Here is a 19,585-nt window from a genome sequence, read left to right as displayed (position 1 = left end):
ATAAGGATTGCCACTCCTGCTTTCTTCTGATGTCCATTAGCATGGTAAATTCTTTTCCACCCCCTCTCTTTAAATCTGAAAGTGTCTTCGGGTTTAAAATGAGTTTCTTGTAGGCAACATATAGATGGGTTTTGTTTTTTTATCCATTCTGATACCCTGTGTCTTTTGATTGGGGCATTTAGCCCATTAACATTCAGGGTAACTATTGAGAGATATGAATTGAGTGCCATTGTATTGCCTGTAAGGTGACTGCTATTGTATATTGTTTCTGTTCCTTTCTGATCTACTACTTTTAGGCTCTCTCTTTGCTTAGAGGACCCCTTTCAATATTTCCTGTAGAGCTGGCTTGGTGTTTGCAAATTCTTTCAGTTTTTGTTTGTCCTGGAAGCTTTTAATCTCTCCTTCTATTTTCAATGATAGCCTAGCTGGATATAGTATTCTTGGCTGCATGTTTTTCTCGTTTAGTACTCTGAATATATCATGCCAGCTCTTTCTGGCCTGCCAGGTCTCTGTGGATAAGTCTGCTGCCAATCTAATATTTTTACCATTGTATGTTACAGACTTCTTCCCCCGGGCTGCTTTCAGGATTTTCTCTTTGTCACTAAGACTTGTAAATTTTACTATTAGGTGACGGGGTGTGGACCTATTCTTATTGATTTTGAGGGGGGTTCTCTGAACCTCCTGGATTTTGATGCTTGTTCCCTTTGCCATATTGGGGAAATTCTCTCCAATAATTCTCTCCAATATACCTTCTGCTCCCCTCTCTCTTTCTTCTTCTTCTGGAATCCCAATTATTCTAATGTTGTTTCGTCTTATGGTGTCACTTATCTCTCGAATTCTGCCCTCGTGGTCCAGTAGTTGTTTGTCCCTCTTTTGTTCAGCTTCCTTATTCTCTGTCATTTGGTCTTCTATATCGCTAATTCTTTCTTCTGCCTCATTTATCCTAGCAGTGAGAGCCTCCATTTTTGATTGCACCTCCTTAATAGCTTTTTTTATTTCAACTTGATTAGATTTTAGTTCTTTTATTTCTCCAGAAAGGGCTTTTATATCTCCCGAGAGGGTTTCTCTAATATCTTCCATGCCTTTTTCGAGCCCAGCTAGAACCTTGAGAATAGTCATTCTGAACTCTAAATCTGACATATTACCAATGTCTATATTGATTAGGTCCTTAGCCTTTGGTACTGCCCCTTGTTCTTTTTTTTGTGGTGAATTTTTCCGCCTTGTCATTTTGTCCAGATAAGAGTATATGAAGGAGTAAGTAAAATACTAAAAGGGTGGCAACAACCCCAGGAAAATATGCTTTAGCCAAATCAGAAGAGATCCCAAATCGTGAGGGGGGGGGGGGAAGGGGATAAAAAGAGGTTCAGAAAGAAAAAAAAAAGAAAAAAGAAACAAATAAAAAAAGAAAACCAATAATGAAAAAAATATAAAAAGGAAAAAAAATATATATATTAGATAAACTAGTTAAAAAACGTTAAAAAAGAAAAGGGTAAAAGTTTAAAAAAATTTAGCAGAAGAAGAGAAAAAAAATTGAAAAAGAAAAAAAAATTAAATTAACTGCAAGGCTAAAGAATCATGGGGAGAAAGCCATGAGTTCCGTGCTTTGCTTTCTCCTCCTCTGGAATTCCGCTGCTCTCCTTGGTATTGAAACCGCACTCCTCGTAAGTGAACTTGGTCCTGGCTGGGTTTCTTGTTGATCTTCTGGGGGAGGGGCCTGTTGTAGTGATTCTCAAGTGTCTTTGCCCCAGGCGGAGTTGCACCGCCCTTACCAGGGGCCGGGCTGAGTAATCCGCTCGGGTTCGCTTTCGGGAGCTTTTGTTCCCTGAGCGCTTTCCGTAGAGTTCCGGAGGACGGGAATGAAGATGGCGGCTTCCCAGTCTCCGGCCCGGAGGAGCCGAGAGCTCGGGGTCCCACTCCTCAATGCGCCCTCAGAGAACAGCGTCCAATTACTCCCGTCTGCCTGGCCTCCAGCCGCGCTCCGAGCTCACCGAGCCTGCGACCGGTTCAAGGTAAGCCCGAGCTGTGAGCTCACTCCTCGGCTCCGTCTCTGTAGCCGGCTTCCCCGTTCTAATACCTGCAAGCTCTGCGACACTCAGACACCCCGATCCTTCTGTGACCCTGCGGGACCTGAGGCCACACTGGCCCCGCGTGGGCTTCACCCCAGTTAAGCCTCTGGAGCGATGTCCCTCAGTGGAACAGACTTTTAAAAGTCCTGATTTTGTGCTCCGTTGCTCCGCCGCTTGCCTGGAGCCGGCCCCTCCCCCCGCGGTCTATCTTCCTGTCCCTTTGGATTCACTTCTCCTCCAGTCCTACCTTTCAGAAAGTGGTTGATTTTCTGTTTCTAGAATTGCTGTTCTTCTTCTCTTCTATCTCCCGTTGGATTTGTAGGTGTTTACAATCTTTAGATAAGCTATCTAGCTGATCTCCCGTAACCTGAAGTAGTCTCAGCTGCTACTTCTCCGCCATCTTGACTCCTCCCTATATCTTATTCTTTTTAATGGCTCCTTACAATTGCACTGTATGGATTAATTTTTATTTTATGAGGCCCTTATTGATGGTTGTTTAGACAGTTTGTAATTTTTTGTTATTACAAGCAATGTGGCAGTACACATTTTCGTACATATTCTGTTTGTGAGCATGGGCTGGTTTACCACTGTGACTTTGGAGAAAACATCTTTCTCCTTAGAACTGTGAATATTAATATTTATTTCTTAATATTAGTAAAGCTCACATTAGAAATCTTAAACTTTAAGAGTATAAGTGAAGTTTACATCAGTGGTCTCAAACCTGACTCTGCATTAGAATCACCTATAGAACTATTAGAATAATATACCATGACCCTGCCCCTAGCAATTTTGGTTTAGATGTGGGTGGGTTCTAGGTATTTGTGTTTTATAATAAGCTCCACAAATGATTTTGAGGCCCAGCCAGTATTAGAAGCTACTGAAATGTGGAAGAATTAATATTTTAAAATAGGACAAGATTATACAATTTAGTGATTTGTAACATTTAGATAAAAACTACTGGTGGGGGAAAAAAAAAAGTCTTGGTGAAGATGTGAAGCTACTAGAGCTCCTGTAGCTGCTAGTGAGGGTGTAAGTCAGTAAACTCTTTTGTAAAGCTCTGGAAGTGTCTATTAAGTCAAACTTAATACCATACTTTATGACTCAGTAATGCCACTCCTAGGTATAAACTCCACAGAAATGCTTAACGTGTTCACCTGAATGTTCTTAGTTGCACTATTTACAATACCCTCAAATATTTTACAAACAATCCAGATGGTCCTCCCATAGTAGAATAGAGAAAGTGAGTTTAATGGAGCACTATCCAGCAATGAGAGTCCTTCAACTCCAGCTCCATGTAATATGGGTGACTCGCGAAACATATGGGAAGCATAAGAAGCCAGATTCAGATAAGTGCATATGAGTGATTTAATTTACATAAAGTTAGTAGATTGGCCAACCTTATCTATGGTTAGGATCGGGAGAGTGGTTACTTTGGGGTGGAATAATGGCCTATAAGGGGACATGGGGGCGGGGGGCATCAGGGTGTGGGTTATGGGGGGAGGGAGGAATTTTCTTTCTGCTTTTCTAGTATCTTTGGCTGGTTTAATAATTACATTGACATAAGACAGATTAACAGGAGAGAAACAAATGTAATTACATATGTACAGGAGCCCCATGAAAATATGAGACCCAAGGGCAAATTGAGCAGTAGAGTCTTACATGCCATTCTGAGCTAAGGAATGGGATAGGGTGTGGGGCTTCAAAGGGGAGGAGGATGATTCACAGGATGATAAGAAGAGCAGGTGTTTGGTAATGAGATGTTTGCTCTGTCATACATATAGATATATATGCCATACACGTAGGTATAGATGTTTCAGATAAAAAATTTTCTCTGGTAATAGCTCCTTCTGAGGCAGGCCCCCTATCTAAGTTCTTTTAGGTACTTAAGGGAAAGGTAAAAGTTTTCCTTGGATCTCGTGGGTCTTAATTACCTTTGAGCTCAAAATAAGGCACACAGCAAAGTGGCATATTTTGGAGTCATGTATTCTGCTCCCCATCAGTCCCACCTTTAAACTTCCCCAAGAAATTTCACAGTCCAGAAGCTGAGTTTGTAGATTGGTCCATTTCGTCGAACCAGTCCCTTAGTCCCAAGAGGAGGTCAATTCAGATAGACAGTTGTGTCTCCATTCAGAAGGCAGCTGTGCACGTGGGCTCCCACAATTAGGTCTGTGATGCCAGCAGTCAGGTATGTAGTGAGAGGCATTTCTATGGAAACAAAAGAAAAACAACGGCTAATGATTGGAGCAGATTATAATCCCAGTTTCTGGGATTCTGAAGGCCGTTTGTCAAAAAGATATGTAGATATTTGGCTCAAAGCAAATGTCTTTAGATGTTTAGTAAGGGCAGGTGGTAGCAGTCTGATAGATTTTCCTGATTTGTAGTTGGAATGTCCCTGGTGATCTTTCTGAGTGGAATAGCAGCAGGTATGAAGATTGCCCATACATGTACTGCTCTGGAGTGACTTGTCTAAAGTTAATATCATATTGTCCAGCTTCAGTTTACGTGGCTTCAGAAAAAGAGCAGTTTTAATCAGTGATTCCAAGTCAGAAGGGTAGGAGAAAAGTTGGAAATGTTAGTTTGGAGAGCTGCAACCAAATGTTGGAGGAAACTAAAAATTCAGCTTCTAGTCTAGTTTACCAGTAGAAAATAAAACTTCAAAGACAATTAACAGTATTAGAAACTAATATCCAGAAAGGTGTATCACTGAAACATAAGTTTTCTCTCTATAGTCACACCCTGTTCAGAGATAACTTCGATAAGAATAATTTGTTTGCAAATGAAACCTAGTTTCAATAAACTTGGCCTGATTTTTTACATATAAGTGCAATAAGCATGATGATGGGTCATGTAGAATCTTTTCATCTGTTCTCTTGGAACTTTTCATAAGGAATCTCAGATTTGTCATTTTTTAAAAATTTTTATTTATTTGACAGAGATCACAAGTAGGCAGAGAGGCAGGCAGAAGGGAGGGGTGGGGGGAAGCAGGCTCTGATTCTCGATGCTTGGCGCGAAATAAAGCTTTGCTTGACCTTCGCTTTGTATCAGTCTCGCTCCTTTGATTACGGACCCTAACACTTCCTGAGCAGAGAGCCTGATGCGGGGCTCAATCTCAGGACCCTGAGATCATGATCTGAGCCGAAGGCAGAGGCTTAACCCACTGAGCCACCCAGATGCCTCTCAGATTCATCTTTTTGAAAAGCCGTGTGAGGCTAAGAAGCCAAACCAGGGTCTCACCATCAGACTTTGTGTGCATTACCTATAGATTTGCGTGAGTTCCTTTCCACATGAGGTCCCCCAAACCTGAGGTTTCTGAGCTGGCCAGGAAGTGGCCTGCTTTTCTCACCTAGTGAAACTGCTGGGAACCCTATAAGCAAGGTACCAGGTCAATTTTTCCAAGGGGTTTTATTGTCTCCACAAAGTCAACCTTAGTTCCTTAAAGCTATCGGTATATTTGAGTCTATGCACATTCTCAAATATGACATTGCAGCCAAAGCCTTGGCAATATAACCCATGTTTCCAGTTGTGTCCTATTACAAGGAGAAAAGATTCTTATTGAATTTATGCAGCTAACTATATTGGCATGAAAATAAGAATACTAAGTTTCCAAATTCTGGAGTGATCAGGTAGGAAGAAAAAGTAATTGTTTCATTTTTGTTCACAAGGTTATATCTTACTGAAATTGTTGATATCTTAAGAGAAAAGAGAAAAAGGTTTCCTTAAACCTAGAAAAACAAAACATAAAAGAACCAACAATGAATCAATGAAAAAAATCATAAAAATTATTAGTTATCCTCATTCAGTTGCATGTTATTAATTCTTATTCTACTTGAATCTAGTTTTTCCATTAGTTCTGTAAATTGTTACCCAGTTCAGTTCTATGATCTTAAAGTTACCAGAAACCTGTACATATCAGAAGTCCTTTCCTTGCATCTCTTTGAAAATGAAGTACTTTTGAAGGAACCCTTTTGCAAAGCATCAGAGTAAAGCAATAATTATCTGTAAGTGACAAAAAACTTTAAAATGTCCACTGTTAAAGATCTGATGAAATTCATGATAGTGGAAATGATAAGGAAATGTGTTTGTTTTTGTGGCTCACAACATTTTGAGATTATAACTGAAATTATGAAGATAACATAATCAGAAGTTCTTCTACCAAATCTTTACTAGAGTTGCTGTATCCAAGGAAGGAGTTCCACAGGTGTTTTCTTCCACTGATGTGCTAACTCTCACCACTCTTGCTTCCATCAGATCCTGTAGGCAGAAATCTGGGAGACTGACATAGTAAGAATTCTTACCTTATGCTGGCTTTTGTCAGAGGTCCCAACATCTCTCAGCTACAGTATCCTAAAGCAAGCAATGTCCAGCCAGTGAAGGTCCCTTCATGGTCACCAACTGTAGGGGAGGAAAAATTTCCCTTCTGCCCTGCTAGGTTCTTTGGCTGGTTTAATAATGAAATTGACATATGACAGATTAACAGGAGAAAAACAAATTTAATTACATATGTATAGGAGCCCCATGAAAATATGAGGCCCAAGGGCAAGTCAAACAAGTTGAGGTTTAATATGCCATCCTAAGCTAAGGAATGGTATAGGGGTGTGGGGCTTCAAAGGGGAGGAGGATGATTCACAGGATAAGAAGAACAGATGTTTGGTAATTAGATGTTGTCCTGCCATACATACAGGTCTTTCAGATAAAGAGATATCTCTGATAAAGCTCTTTCTGGTCCAGGCTTCCTATCTAAATTCTTTTAGGTAGTTAAGGAAAAAGTAAAAGTTTCTCTTAAATTTGCTGAGTCTTGATTGCCTTCAGCTCAAAATATCCTACATTCCAAAGGTTATGTATTTTGGGGGTCACATATTCTACTCCCCATTAGGGTGATGTTTTGTTTCTTAATCTGGAGACTGTTTACATGGTATGTTCAGTTTGTACAAAGTCATCACGCTGTATCCTTATGATCTGTGGACTTTTTTGTATGTATAGTACATCTGACAAAAAGTTCAAAAAATACTGTAAAATCATCAATAGAAGGAAGTTCCTCTATTCTTCTATCAATAACAAAATTATTTCATGATAGAATAATAACTATCCTCCCATTAACTGTGAAAGAGGAATTTGGTCTGCAGTGGTATGCTGGAGCCAGCTTGTGTGGCTCACTAGACCCGCTTAGGTGGATCTTTTCAATTCATCAACATCATCTTGGTAGCTTGAAATTGGCCATGTTGGGAATATTTACACCATGGAAATTGGCAAATGCTACATCAGTCTGTCGTCGTTTTCCCAGAGAGCTTCTTACCTACATAGTACAGAACTTAGATCTCTTTGCACATGGGAATATTATTTGGCTTGCCTTATAGACAGTGTAATTTTTAAATGATTAATATAAATGTTGAAAGTGTTTAAGATGAGCATGCTTTTTAGAATTGTTTTCACACTTCTCTTTTTCTCCTATAAATTTGAGGAAACTTACTTGCATTCAGATTTCAATTTATGAGAGGGAATATATCATCAAGAACTTTGTTGTCACTTTAAATTTGGTTTCAGTGTCACGAATTAGCATTACAAGAATATTACCATGCCTTGAAGTCTACTCTTGGTGATTAGAATCATTGTGAATCTCCTGAGACTGAAGCTACATTGCTTTTTTCTTTTTACTGCTAGAAAATGAATAAGGTATTAGAGAAAGCTAATAGAATTGTCACCCACAATTCTGAGACAGTCAGTTCTGTGCTGGTGTCTTTTATTAGCCAGGTGCATACAGACATAATAGATACTCTGCTTGTTGAATTGTCAGTGGCATCGTTGCAGCAAAAGATGCCATTGACAGTTTAACATTTTCCTTTATTCTGTTTAATTCTTTGTCTCTACCTCCTCCTTTTCACTTTCTTTCTGTTTCTGTTTATAGCCATAATCTTCTATTTATTTCTGTGGTATCACTTTAGTTTCTTTAATATTAAAATCTTTTAGACACTGTTAAAAGTGGGTTGACTATTCTAATAGTTTCCCCAAGGGAAATTTGGAGATCTTTTTCATGTATGTAAAATTTTTTTTAATTGTTTCAGCCATATTTTTGCTTCCTGACAAATAATAATGGCTTATTATTAGAAAGTGGCTTTAGATTTTTTAGAACCATCTTGTTTCTAAGAACCCCTACTACCATCATGCACTAAAAATAATTTTAGTGACTAGGTAACTAACATTACTTAACAAGTATCAAAATAGATCATTATTTGTTAAGGAGCACCAAAAGAGAGTAACAAGAGAGTGAAAGAATTGTTAAAGGAGGAAAAAAACGTGTGCTAGTTTACCTGACTGTAATGTCAAAACTAATTGTTGGGTTCACTTGTTGTTCACCTATTCCATTTTTAATAAAGTTTCCCATCATCTTTTCAGTATTTTAGCAGTCATTGATGATTATTGTCTGGATCCACTATATCTTTAGGGATTACAAAATGGTGATATTCCATCATTCCTCCTCTTTTTAAGCTGTATTTCTTCTTTAAAGAAAACTTTGATTGACTTTTTGATTACCCTGAAGAATAGTTTATGCAGGAAAGGCATGTAAATGCTTGATTTCCTTTATTTCCATCAACTGCCTTTGACTTTTACTTAAATTTTTTTTTAAAAGATTTTTATTTATTTATTTGACAGAAAGAGATCACAAGTAGGCAGAGAGGCAGGCAGAGAGAGAGAGAGAGAGGAGGAAGCAGGCTCCCTGCTGAGCAGAGTCTGATGTGGGGCTTGATCCCAGGACCCTGGCATCATGACCTGAGCCGAAGGCAGAGGCTTTAACCCACTGAGCCACCCAGGCACCCCTTTACTCTAATTTTTTAAATATTTTTCTAGTCTGTAGAAGTTCTGTGTCTTTTCAAATCTTCTCGGAGTTGTATTTTCAAACCTGTTTTTCTTTCTGTCTTTTTTTAAGATTTTATTTATTATTTAGAGAGAGAAAGGGTGCTAGTTGGGGGAGGGGCAGAAGGTGAGGGAGGGAGAGAATCTCAAGTGGACTCTACGCCGAGCCCAGTGCCCCACTCAGGGCTTATCTCACGACCCTGAGATTATGACCTGAGCTGAAATCAAGAGTCAGAAGCCCTACCCACTGAGACACCCAGATGTCCCAACCTGTTTTTATTTCTTGAAATATGATGTTTTTATATCCTATGTTTCATAATTCAATTATATGAAAAATTTGTAGCCAGTCTCTATGTCCCCTATTGTTTCTGCTGGCTGTCAATCAAAGTGTTCCTTTTGGACTATGAGCTATATATTTTTGGTACCTTATTTTTAGGAATTCTTTGGAGTCTTGTATGAACGTAGGTTTCTCCGTGAAGGAGTTTCATTTGTTTCTGTCAGATGCCTATAGGCATAACCAGCATTAGATGTCTTCAAAATATCAGTTCTCTTAAAATATTTTAGACCACCCACTTAGTGTGGATTCAGGCTGCAAATTGTGGTTGTGGTTACAAGTAATCAGGGAAGAATTTTCCTCCCTTTCCTATCCCCAGGTTGTGAGATGGGCTGTATCTTGGGTAGTGGGTAGGAAAGTTTATAACCAGTTAACTCTATATTGAAAGTCTAGGCCTTGGGTCTCAGACTTCTGGAGAAGTCTCTAGTTAGGCTCTCCAACTTAGCCCCTGGAATTTGTTTTCTGTCCCCCAGCGTTGAAGATTGTATGAACCAAAAGTTAAACTTCACTGGGTTCAGTAAATGCTCTCACAGCAAAAAGGTTAATTTCAAGGCACCTGCGTGGCTCAGTCAGTTGAGTGTCTGCCTTCAGCTCAGGTCAGGATCCGAGGATCCTGGGAACCCACGTCAGGTTCCATGCTCAGCCGGGAGCCTACTTCTCCCCTGCCTGCTGCTCCCCCTGCTTGTGCTTGCTTTCCCTCCCTCTCTGTGTCAAAAATAAATACAATCTTAAAAAAGAAAAAAAGTTACTTTCAACATTCTGGCTACCTCCTAGGGTTCCCACCTTTCCTTTTTTTTTTTTTTTTTTAATCTGTGTATCTCTCATTTTGTTTTTAAGCAGGTCATGGATGCCCTTGAGAAGATTTTTAAAATATATCTCATGGAGCATTTTTAGTGTGTTTAGCAAGAGCCTCCTCAGTCCACTAACTTCATTCTCAGACATACAAACAACTTCATTATGTGCTCTTTTCCTTAACGGTACTTCATTCTTTAATCCTTAGTTATATGTTATTGTACAGATTTTTCTAGGTATTTTATATTTGTCAGTTGTGTATATTTTAGTTCTTATGAGAACACTTGACTTATTCTACTGTTCTCTTTCATTTCAGCCTGCCAGATATATAATAACTATCCCGTAAAAATTTCACTGATCACTATAAAATAACTGAGGTTTTTGTCAAGATTATTTGAGAGTATATGGTACTTTAAACCCTTTTTCTACAGTATCTGACTTATTTTTTGGAGAACTTTCTAATTGGAGAAATTTGACTGCTATTTGGGGATTGTTAGGTAAACATATATGTGGTATACATGCGTATATGACAATTTTATTTTCTCTGTATTTTATTAAGGAGGCATAAAATGGATTGAAATATGTTCTTTTCCTTTTGAAATGTGAGTTTTGGTCAGTAGGGACACATTGTTCCTCTGTAGGTTCTTTAGCAGATAGGAAGCAGATGTGTCATTGGGAGGAGACCACTAGGGAAAGAACAAATATATGAGTAATCTGGAAAAAGATTAGAGTCAACTTATGAATTAAATGTCAGCCTTTGGACCCAAGCTTTTCCTCTTGATACTAAGAAGACTCAAGCAACTGAGTGTTCTTAAAAAGAGAGAGACTGTTCCTAGACACCAGTACTACTTCACTCTACTCACTGTCCTATTTCCAGGTGTTCTTGGTTTTGTTTTACAGTCTGGTTTTTATTTTCTTTGGGTAGGTGCAATGTAACCCTTCATTAGCCTGGATTTGTACTTACAGAATGAGTCTTCTTTCATTGGATTAGACGAGGTCTTTAAAGTCATATGTGCTTTGTCAGTGCATTTCTAGGAATGTATGGCATGTTTATTGGTCAAATGCCTTGCAGATGGAAATGAAATTTTGTGAGGAATCTTCTGGATCAGATATGGATTTATTTTTACTTTATTAAAACTATGCAAGGGGTGCCTGGGTGGCTCAGCCGTTAAGCGGCTGCCTTCAGCTCAGGTCATGATCCCAGGGTCCTGGGATGAAGCCCTTCATCAGTCTCCCTTCTTTACGAGAAGCCCGCTTCTCCCTCTCCCACTCCCCCTGCTTGTGTTCCGTCTCTGTCTCTCTCTCTATGTCAAATAAATTTAATAAAATCTTAAAAAAAAAACTATTCAAAGTATAAAGACTTTAGTCTGAATTTCAGTGCTAGCAACCAATCTGGAAAGGGCTGCCAGGACAGTACCTGCTAAAGATTGCAATGATTTTCATACACCTGGTGCCTCTTTGGTGGTTCTTGAATTGTAGACATAGACCAGGTGGGCGTTAGCAGATCTTCTAGATCGCTGAAGTGCTTCACAATGACTATGTTCACTGGACATAGTATTTTCTTCTATATTTACTAATGTGCTTTATATTTCAATTCAATGAAATTCAATGTGTTGTTCTGTGTTTAACACCACCCGTTTGGTAATTATTGGACTAATTACATTCCCCAAAGGAATACTGGAGTGTTAGGGCTAGGAAAGGTTACACTCATTTTAGTTTAAAATTATACTTGCAGTAAGAAATAAATAATAGATTCCTGGGCACCTGGGAAGAAGCTCCGATTCTTGGTTTCTGCTCTTGACCCGAGGGTGGTGGGACTGAGCCGCACATCAAGCTCTGTGCTCAGCCCAGAGTCTTCTCAGGATTCTCTCTCTTTCCCTTTCCCTCTGCCCCTACCCCCACTCACATTCCCTCTGTCTAAATAAATAAATCTGTACTCTCTGCAGTCCAACTTGTAAATAAATATTAAATAACTGTAGGGGAGCCTGGGTGGCTCAGTCAGTTAAGCATCTGCCTTTGGCTCAGGTCATAGTCTCAGGGTCCTGGGATCAAGCCCCATGGTGGGCTCCCTGCTCAGCAAGGTAGGGGGCTGCTTCCCCCTCTCCCTCTGCCTGCCACTCACCCTGTTTGTGCTCTCTTTCTCAAATAAATAAATAAAATCTTAAAAAAATAAATAACAATAAAATCAGGATTTACCTACAATAAAATGAAATTTTCCAGCTACTCTATGCTTCTGGACATACTATTTCCACTTTTCAGTACACTTACCTGTTTAGTGGCTGATATCAGATCATGGTGATTCCTGATAGCATATCTTTTAAATACTTCTAAGACTAAGGTAAGAAAAATTATTTATTAATTTTTATATCAGGGATAAGCCTTTTGAAATCATGTCCATTCATCATATTCTTTCATTCATTCACCGGAACTTTATCACACACTTAATAGGTGCTAGGCACTATATTAGGTTTTGGGTTAGTGTTCACAGCACATTTCTATTCCTCAAGAACTTTACAGTTTCATTCTGTTTAGATATGCTGGGCCATTGAAGAAATATGCTCTTCAGCATAGAAGAGTTCTGTTGCCTCTACTGGCTCTGTTGCTCTGCTTTTCACATTACTTAATTTCTTAAAGGTTGAACTTAGTATCCCATCCTGTGGTAGCTGGAGGAAAACTTAATGAAAGCCTTTTTGAAACATGTCCTAATAGCCATAGGTCACCATTATGACATACTGTTCTAGATAAAGGATACCTGATACATGAAAAAAATGATCTGTCAAATATGTATTTTTTACATATTGAAATTTTTGTATTTTTATTTATAAATTGGCATATTGATATATAATCTACATGTAACTTAAAAACACCTAATTAATTAATTAATTTTATGTAAGTCACCATAAAATACATCATTAGTTTTTGATGCAGTGTTCCAAGAAAAAAAATTATTTTAAGTGTAGACTTCAAAGAATTTTGCAAAGCATATGTCCTTATAATCACCATCCAGTCATTAACCCAAGAGAGAAACCTGGGTGTTATTCTAGTTTCCTCTCTTCCTCACATCCAAAGAAGTACTAGTTTGTTTGTTTGTTTCTTTCTTTCTTTCTTTTTTTTAAAGATTTTATTTATTTATTTCAGAGAAAGCATGAGAGGGGAGAGGACAGAGGGAGAAGCAGACTCTGCCTAGCAGGGAGCACGCTGTGGGACTCAATCCCAGGACTCCAGGATCATGACCTGAGCCAAAGGCAGTCGCTTAACCACCTGAGCCACCCAGGCACCCTAAAGTACTAGTTTCTGTACATGCTGTACTCTAGCTTCCATAGAACCTATCCTCTCTTTGCTCTCATGGCTTCTACCTTAGTTTTCATTATGTTAGACCCTTTCTCCTTTTTAACCTCTACTTACTGGAATCTTTAGTTAGTTTTTTTACCTTAATTCATTTCTTTCCTTTATACCTCCCATAATGTTACTAATTGTTCTAATATTTACTGATTATTCTGATCCTATTAGAACCCCCCTCCCTTGCTTAAAAATACCTTGCTGTCCCTTCCCAGTCATTTTATTCTCAGGCATCAATTTCTGAGTAAGAGATTGTTTCTCAGCAATACTTGGTGGTGACATTATTTATCAGATAGGAAATATACATTGACAAGTAGATTTGTGGATGGAAGATGATGACTTCATTCACTTAATACTGTAGGAGAAAAACAAATTTGCCTTGTGTTTCAGTTTTGAAATTATCAGAAGCATCTTCATTTGATTTTAGCTTTATGGAATCAACTGTGAGGGAAGAAGAGAAGCATTTTTTAAACATCCTTTAAGCACCAGAAACTATTTTGGGATTTTATATTGATGTGGAAAAATAATTTTGCTGATTGATAGGTGGGAAAAATTACAATGTTTGTTCAAGTTTATTTATGCTTGTAGTGATAGTTAAGTTTAAGTTAATGAACTCTCATTTTTATTTGTATACACTGGCCTTTTAGAAAATGTCTTCCCAATTGATACTGTTCAAATATCAATACTACCAAAAGCCATATACAGATTCAATGCATTCCGTATCAAATATTCCAGTTTTTTTACAGGAATTTTCCTTATCAAATATTCCATTTTTACAGAAGTAAAAAAAAAAGTCCTAAAATTTATGTAGAACCACAAAAGACCCTGAAATAGCCAGAGAAATCCTGAGAAAGAATAACAAAACAGGAGGCATCTCATTTCCTGATTTCAGGCTATACTATAAAGCTGTAGTCATCAAAACAGTATGGTACTAGAATAAAAACAGACAATTAGACCAATGGAATAGAATTAAGAGCTCAGAAATAAACCTAAATATAACAGGTCAGCTTATATTTGACAAGGGAGCCAAGACTACTCAATGGAGAAAAGACAGCCTCTTCAATAAATGGTGCTGGGAAAATTGGATACTCACATATAAAAGAATGAAACTGGACTCCTGTCTTATACCACTCACAAAAATTAACTCAAAATGGATTAAAGACTTAAATGTAAGATCTGGGGGGTGGGGGTGGCACCTGGTTGGCTCAGTTGGTTAAACCTCCAACTCTTGATCTCAGGATTGTGAGTTCAAGCCCTGCATCAAAATATGACACCTAGAGCACAAGAAACAAAATAAAAAATAAACAAGTAGTACTGCATCAAACTAAAATGCTTCTGCACAGCAAAAGAAACCATCAACAAAGTGAAAAGACAACCTATGCAATAGGAAAAATATTTGCAAACCACTTATCTGATGAGGGGTTAATATCACAAATATATAAAGAACTCATACAACTCAATAGCAAAAGAAGAAATAACCCAATTTAAAAATGGGCAAAGGATCTGAATAGACATTTTTTTAATATTTTATTTATTTATTTGACAGACAGAGATCACAAGTAGGCAGAGAGGCAGGCAGAGAGAGAGGAGGAAGCAGGCTCCCCACTGAGCAGAGAGCCCGATGCGGGGCTCGATCCCAGGACCCTGGGATCATGACCTGAGCCAAAGGCAGAGGCTTTAACCCACTGAGCCACCCAGGCGCCCCTGAATAGACATTTCTAAGAAGAAGATATACAAAAGGCCAGCAGGTACATGAAAAGATGCTCAATATCACTAGTCATTAGGGAAATGCCAATTAAAACCATAATGAATTATCACGTCATTCCTGTTAGAATGACCATCATGAAAAAGACAGAGATAACAAATGCTGGTATCAATGTGGAGAGAAGGGAACCCTGTGCTCTGTTGTTGGGATTGTAAATTCATATGACCACTATGGAAAACAGTATGGAGGATCTTCAGAAAATTAAAAACAGAGCCACCATATGATCCAGCAATTTCATCTCTTGGAATATACCCAGAGGAAATGAAAACTCTAACTTGAGAAGATATCTGCACTGCAGGTATGTTCACAGCAACATTTTTACAATAACCAAGCCATGGAAACAAGTGTCCATCGATGGATAAATGGATAAAGAGTTACAGTTATGTACATACATGGATATATACATGAATATGTATACCTGAATATTATTTAGCCATGAGAGGTAAGGAAATCCTACCATTCGTGACAACATAGATGGACCCTGAGGCATTATGCTAAGTGAAATAAGTCAGACAGAGAAAGATAGATACTGTATGATCTCACTTATATGTGGAATCTAAAAGCAAAAACAAAAACCAGACTCACAGAAAAAGAAATTGGACTTGTGGTTACCAGAGGTGGAGAAAGGGGGGAGGGGGAATTGGAGGAAGGTGGTTAAAAGGTCCAAATTTCCAGTTATAAGATTAATCGGTAGCAGGGCATCAGTTGGTTAAGTGTCTGACTTTTGGTTTTGCTCAGGTCATGATCTCATGAGTTGTGGGACTAAGTCCCGTGTTAGGCTCCACACTCAGCACAGAGTCTGCTTGGATTCTCTCTCTCTGCCCATCCCCCCACTCATGGATTCTTTATCCTCTCTCTCTCTAAAATCAATCAATCAATCAATCAATCTTAAAAAAAAAAAGATAAATTGGCACTAGGAATGTAAAGTACTCTATGATGAACACAGCTAACACTGCTGTATGATATATAGGAAAGTTGTTAAGAAAGTAAACTCTATGGGGGTACCTGGATGGTTCAGTTGGTTAAGCAGCTGACTCTTGATCTCAGGGTCGTGAGTTCAGGCCCCACGTTGGGCTCCATCCTGGGCATAGGACCTTCTTAGGAAAAAAAAAAGTGAATGCTATGCGTTCTTATCACCAGGAGGAAATTTTTTCTTCTCTCTTTTGTTCTTTCTTTTCTTTGTATTGTATCTATATGAGAAAATGGATGTTAGCTGAACCAGTTGTGGTCATCATTTCACAATATATGTAAATCTAAGCATTATGCTGTATGCCTTAGATTTATATAATGATGTATGTCAATTATTTCTCAGCAAAACTGGGGGAAAATGCCTTCTCATAATTATCTAAACATGTCTCAAAAACCATAATGAGTTTATGAATTGTGAGATTTGCCTATTAGATGGTAAAAATAATCTCTAAGGTAAAAAAATTGATAGGAGAGGATCTTCTTACCTTGAGTGGGAGGAAAACATGGAAGGAATATTTAAATGTGACAATAAAAACATAATAAACTTCATTCTTGCTATAGACCTTGCCTTGACCTTAATTGTCAACATATTATTTATTTTCTATACCATAAATATTCTATATCCTCTTATTTTTCTTAACACAGAAAGAAGAGATATTCAATATAGTGCCTGAGTAAAGGAAGTATTTTGGGGTTTAAATGTTTACATTAGTTATTTGAATAATAATTGAATGAGGATGATTCTAATATAAATAATTTTTATTAACCTGCTCTGGGGTGTTATTTAGAAAAGTGAGTAGTCACTTTGAAAATTGAAAGTCCTCAAAAAATTAAAAATAGAGCTACCATATGATTGAGTAATTCCACTTCTGGGTATTTATCCAAAGATAATGAAAACACTAACTTGAAAAGATATCTGCATATTCATTGCAGCATTATTTATAGTAGCCAAGATTTGGAAACAATGTAAGTGTACATGGAGAGGGGCGCTTGGGTGGCTCATTCAGTTAAACATCTCACTCTTGATTTCAGCTCAGGTCATGATCTCAGGGTTGTAAAATCGAGCCCTGTGTTAGGCCATAGAGTCTGCTTAAGATTTTTTCTCTCCCTCTCCCTCTGCCCCTCCTCACCACTTGTGCACTTTCTCGCTCTCAAAAAAAAAAAAAAAAGTCGATGGACAGATGAATGGATAAAGAAAATGTAGGATGGGCAGCTAGCTAGATAGATAGATCAATAATGGATATATGTCATTCAGCCATAAAAAGGAATGAAATCTTGCCATTTGCAACTATATGGATGGACTTTGGGCCATTATGCTAAGTGAAATAAGTCAGAGAAAAAAAACTACCATATGATTTTACTTATATGTAGAATCTAAAGACAAAAATAAAAACCAGCAACAAAAAAAAGCAAAGCAAGCTAATAGATACAGTTAACAGATTGGTAGTTGCTAGAGGCAAGGAGCTGGCAGGGTGAAGGAAGTCAAAAGGTACAAACTTACAGTTACAAAATAACTTAGTCATGGGAATATATTATTAATAATACTGTATTGCATATTTGAAAGGTGCTAAGAGAGTAGATCTTAAAAGTTCTTACCACGAGAAAAAATTCTATTAAAAAATTCTGTAACTGTATGGAGATGGATATTATACTAGACATATCGTGGTGGTCATTTCACAATATATACAAATATTGAATTGTTATGCTATATACCTGAAATTAATATAGTTATGTCAGTTATACCTCAGTTTTTATAAAGTCCTAATCAAAATCCCAGAAAGTTGGTATCAACGAATGGATTCTAAGGTTTGTATGTGAAAGCTAAGACCTAGAATAGCAACACAGTACTGAAGAACACAATTGGAGGACTCACACTAACCCATTTCAAGACTTAACTCTTACGGTACAGTAATCAAGACAGTGTGGTGTTGGTGAAAGAGTAGACGTCTATATCAATGGAAAAGAATAGAGGGCCTAGAAGTAGATTCACACAGATATAGTCAAGTAATCTTTGACAAAGGAGCAAAGACAATTCAATAGAGAAAGGGTAGTCTTTTCAAGATGATACTGGAAAAATTGGATATTCACATTAAGAATCTAGACATAGACCTATACCTTTTACTAATTGTACTCAAAATGGATCGTAGATTAAATATAAGACACAAAGCTATAGAACTTTTAGAAGAAATTTAGGAGAAAATCTAGGCATTCTTGGGTTTGGTGATGAATTTTTAAATATAACACCAAGACCATGATACATGAAAGAGAAAATTGATGAGCTGGGCATCATTAAAATTAACAACTTCCACCGTGTGAAAGGCACTATTAAGAAAGTGAAAAGACAAGTTACAGCTTAGGAGAAATATTCACAAATCTTATATTTGTTAAATTATATGTATATAAGTATATTTTTATATATATCCATGATGTACAAAAATTCAACAACACAAAAACAACAGGTGTTAGCAGGGATGTGGAGAAAAGAGAGCCCCTGTACACTATTGGTGGGAATGCAAATTGGTGCAGCCACTGTGGAAAACAGTATGAAGATTCTTCAAAAAGTTAAAAATAGAACTACCTTAGGATTCAGCAATTGCACTACTATGTATTTTTTTAAAGATTTTTATTTATTTATTTGACAGAGAGATCACAAGTAGGCAGAGAGGCAGGCAGAGAGAGAGAGAGAGACAGAGAGGAGGAAGCAGGCTCCCCGTTGAGCAGAGAGCCCAATGTGGGGCTCAATCCCAGAACCCTGGGATCATGACTTGAGCCGAAGGCAGAGACTTTAACCCACTGAGCCACCCAGCTGCCCCAAAATGGGCTCTGAGGTCCTTTTTTTTTTTTTTTTTTTTTTTAAGATTTTATTTATTTATTTGACAGACAGGGATCACAAGTAGGCAGAGAGGGAGGCAGAGAGAGAGGGGGAGGCAGGCTCCCTGCTGAGCAGAGAGCCTGATGCGGGGCTTGAACCCAGAACCCTGGAATCATGACCTGAACCGAAGACAGAGGCTTTAACCCACTGAGCCACCCAGGCGCCCTTGCACTACTATGTATTAATCCAAAGGATACCAAGACACTAATTCACGGGATACATGCACCCCTGTATTTATAGCAGCATTATTTACAATAGCCAAGATATGGAAATACACACACACACACACACACACACACACCATACCATTCCATATGTATATGGAATATTAGCCATAATAAAGAAGGAAATCTTGCCATTTGCAATGACATGGTTGGACGTAGAGAGTATTATGCTAAACGAAATAAGTCAGTCAGGGAAAGACAAATACCATATGACTTCAGTCTTATGTGGAATTTAAGAAACAAAACAAATGTGTGAAGGGAAAAAAAGAGAGAGAGGCAAACCAAAAATAGAATTTAACTGGAGAGAACAAACTGATGGTCCAGAGGGGAAGGGGATGGGGAGGGTTGGTTAAGGAGTCATGATGAGCGCAAGGT

At 38.1% G+C, this 19,585-nt stretch overlaps 1 protein-coding gene across 4 annotated transcripts in view; it reads left to right on the top strand.

Moving 5' to 3' along the window:
• Positions 1-19,585, top strand: part of LRRC49 (leucine rich repeat containing 49) — a 161,519-nt gene that overhangs the window by 78,141 nt on the left and 63,793 nt on the right. The window contains exon 1 of one of the 4 annotated variants that reach the window (XM_032864923.1): positions 15,152-15,156. The exons of the other annotated variants lie outside the window; for them this stretch is intronic. The gene's annotated coding sequence lies outside the window, so the exon portion shown is untranslated. Of the gene's footprint in view, positions 1-15,151; positions 15,157-19,585 lie in introns of those variants that run through there. 4 annotated transcript variants of the gene reach the window in all.

This window comes from Lontra canadensis, unplaced genomic scaffold, assembly GCF_010015895.1.
Source record: "Lontra canadensis isolate GAN:19392208 unplaced genomic scaffold, GSC_riverotter_1.0 scaffold28, whole genome shotgun sequence".
NCBI lineage: Eukaryota > Metazoa > Chordata > Mammalia > Carnivora > Mustelidae > Lontra > Lontra canadensis.
The sequence above is the reverse complement of the archived record's forward strand: the minus strand, read 5'-3'. Positions and strand labels throughout refer to the sequence as shown.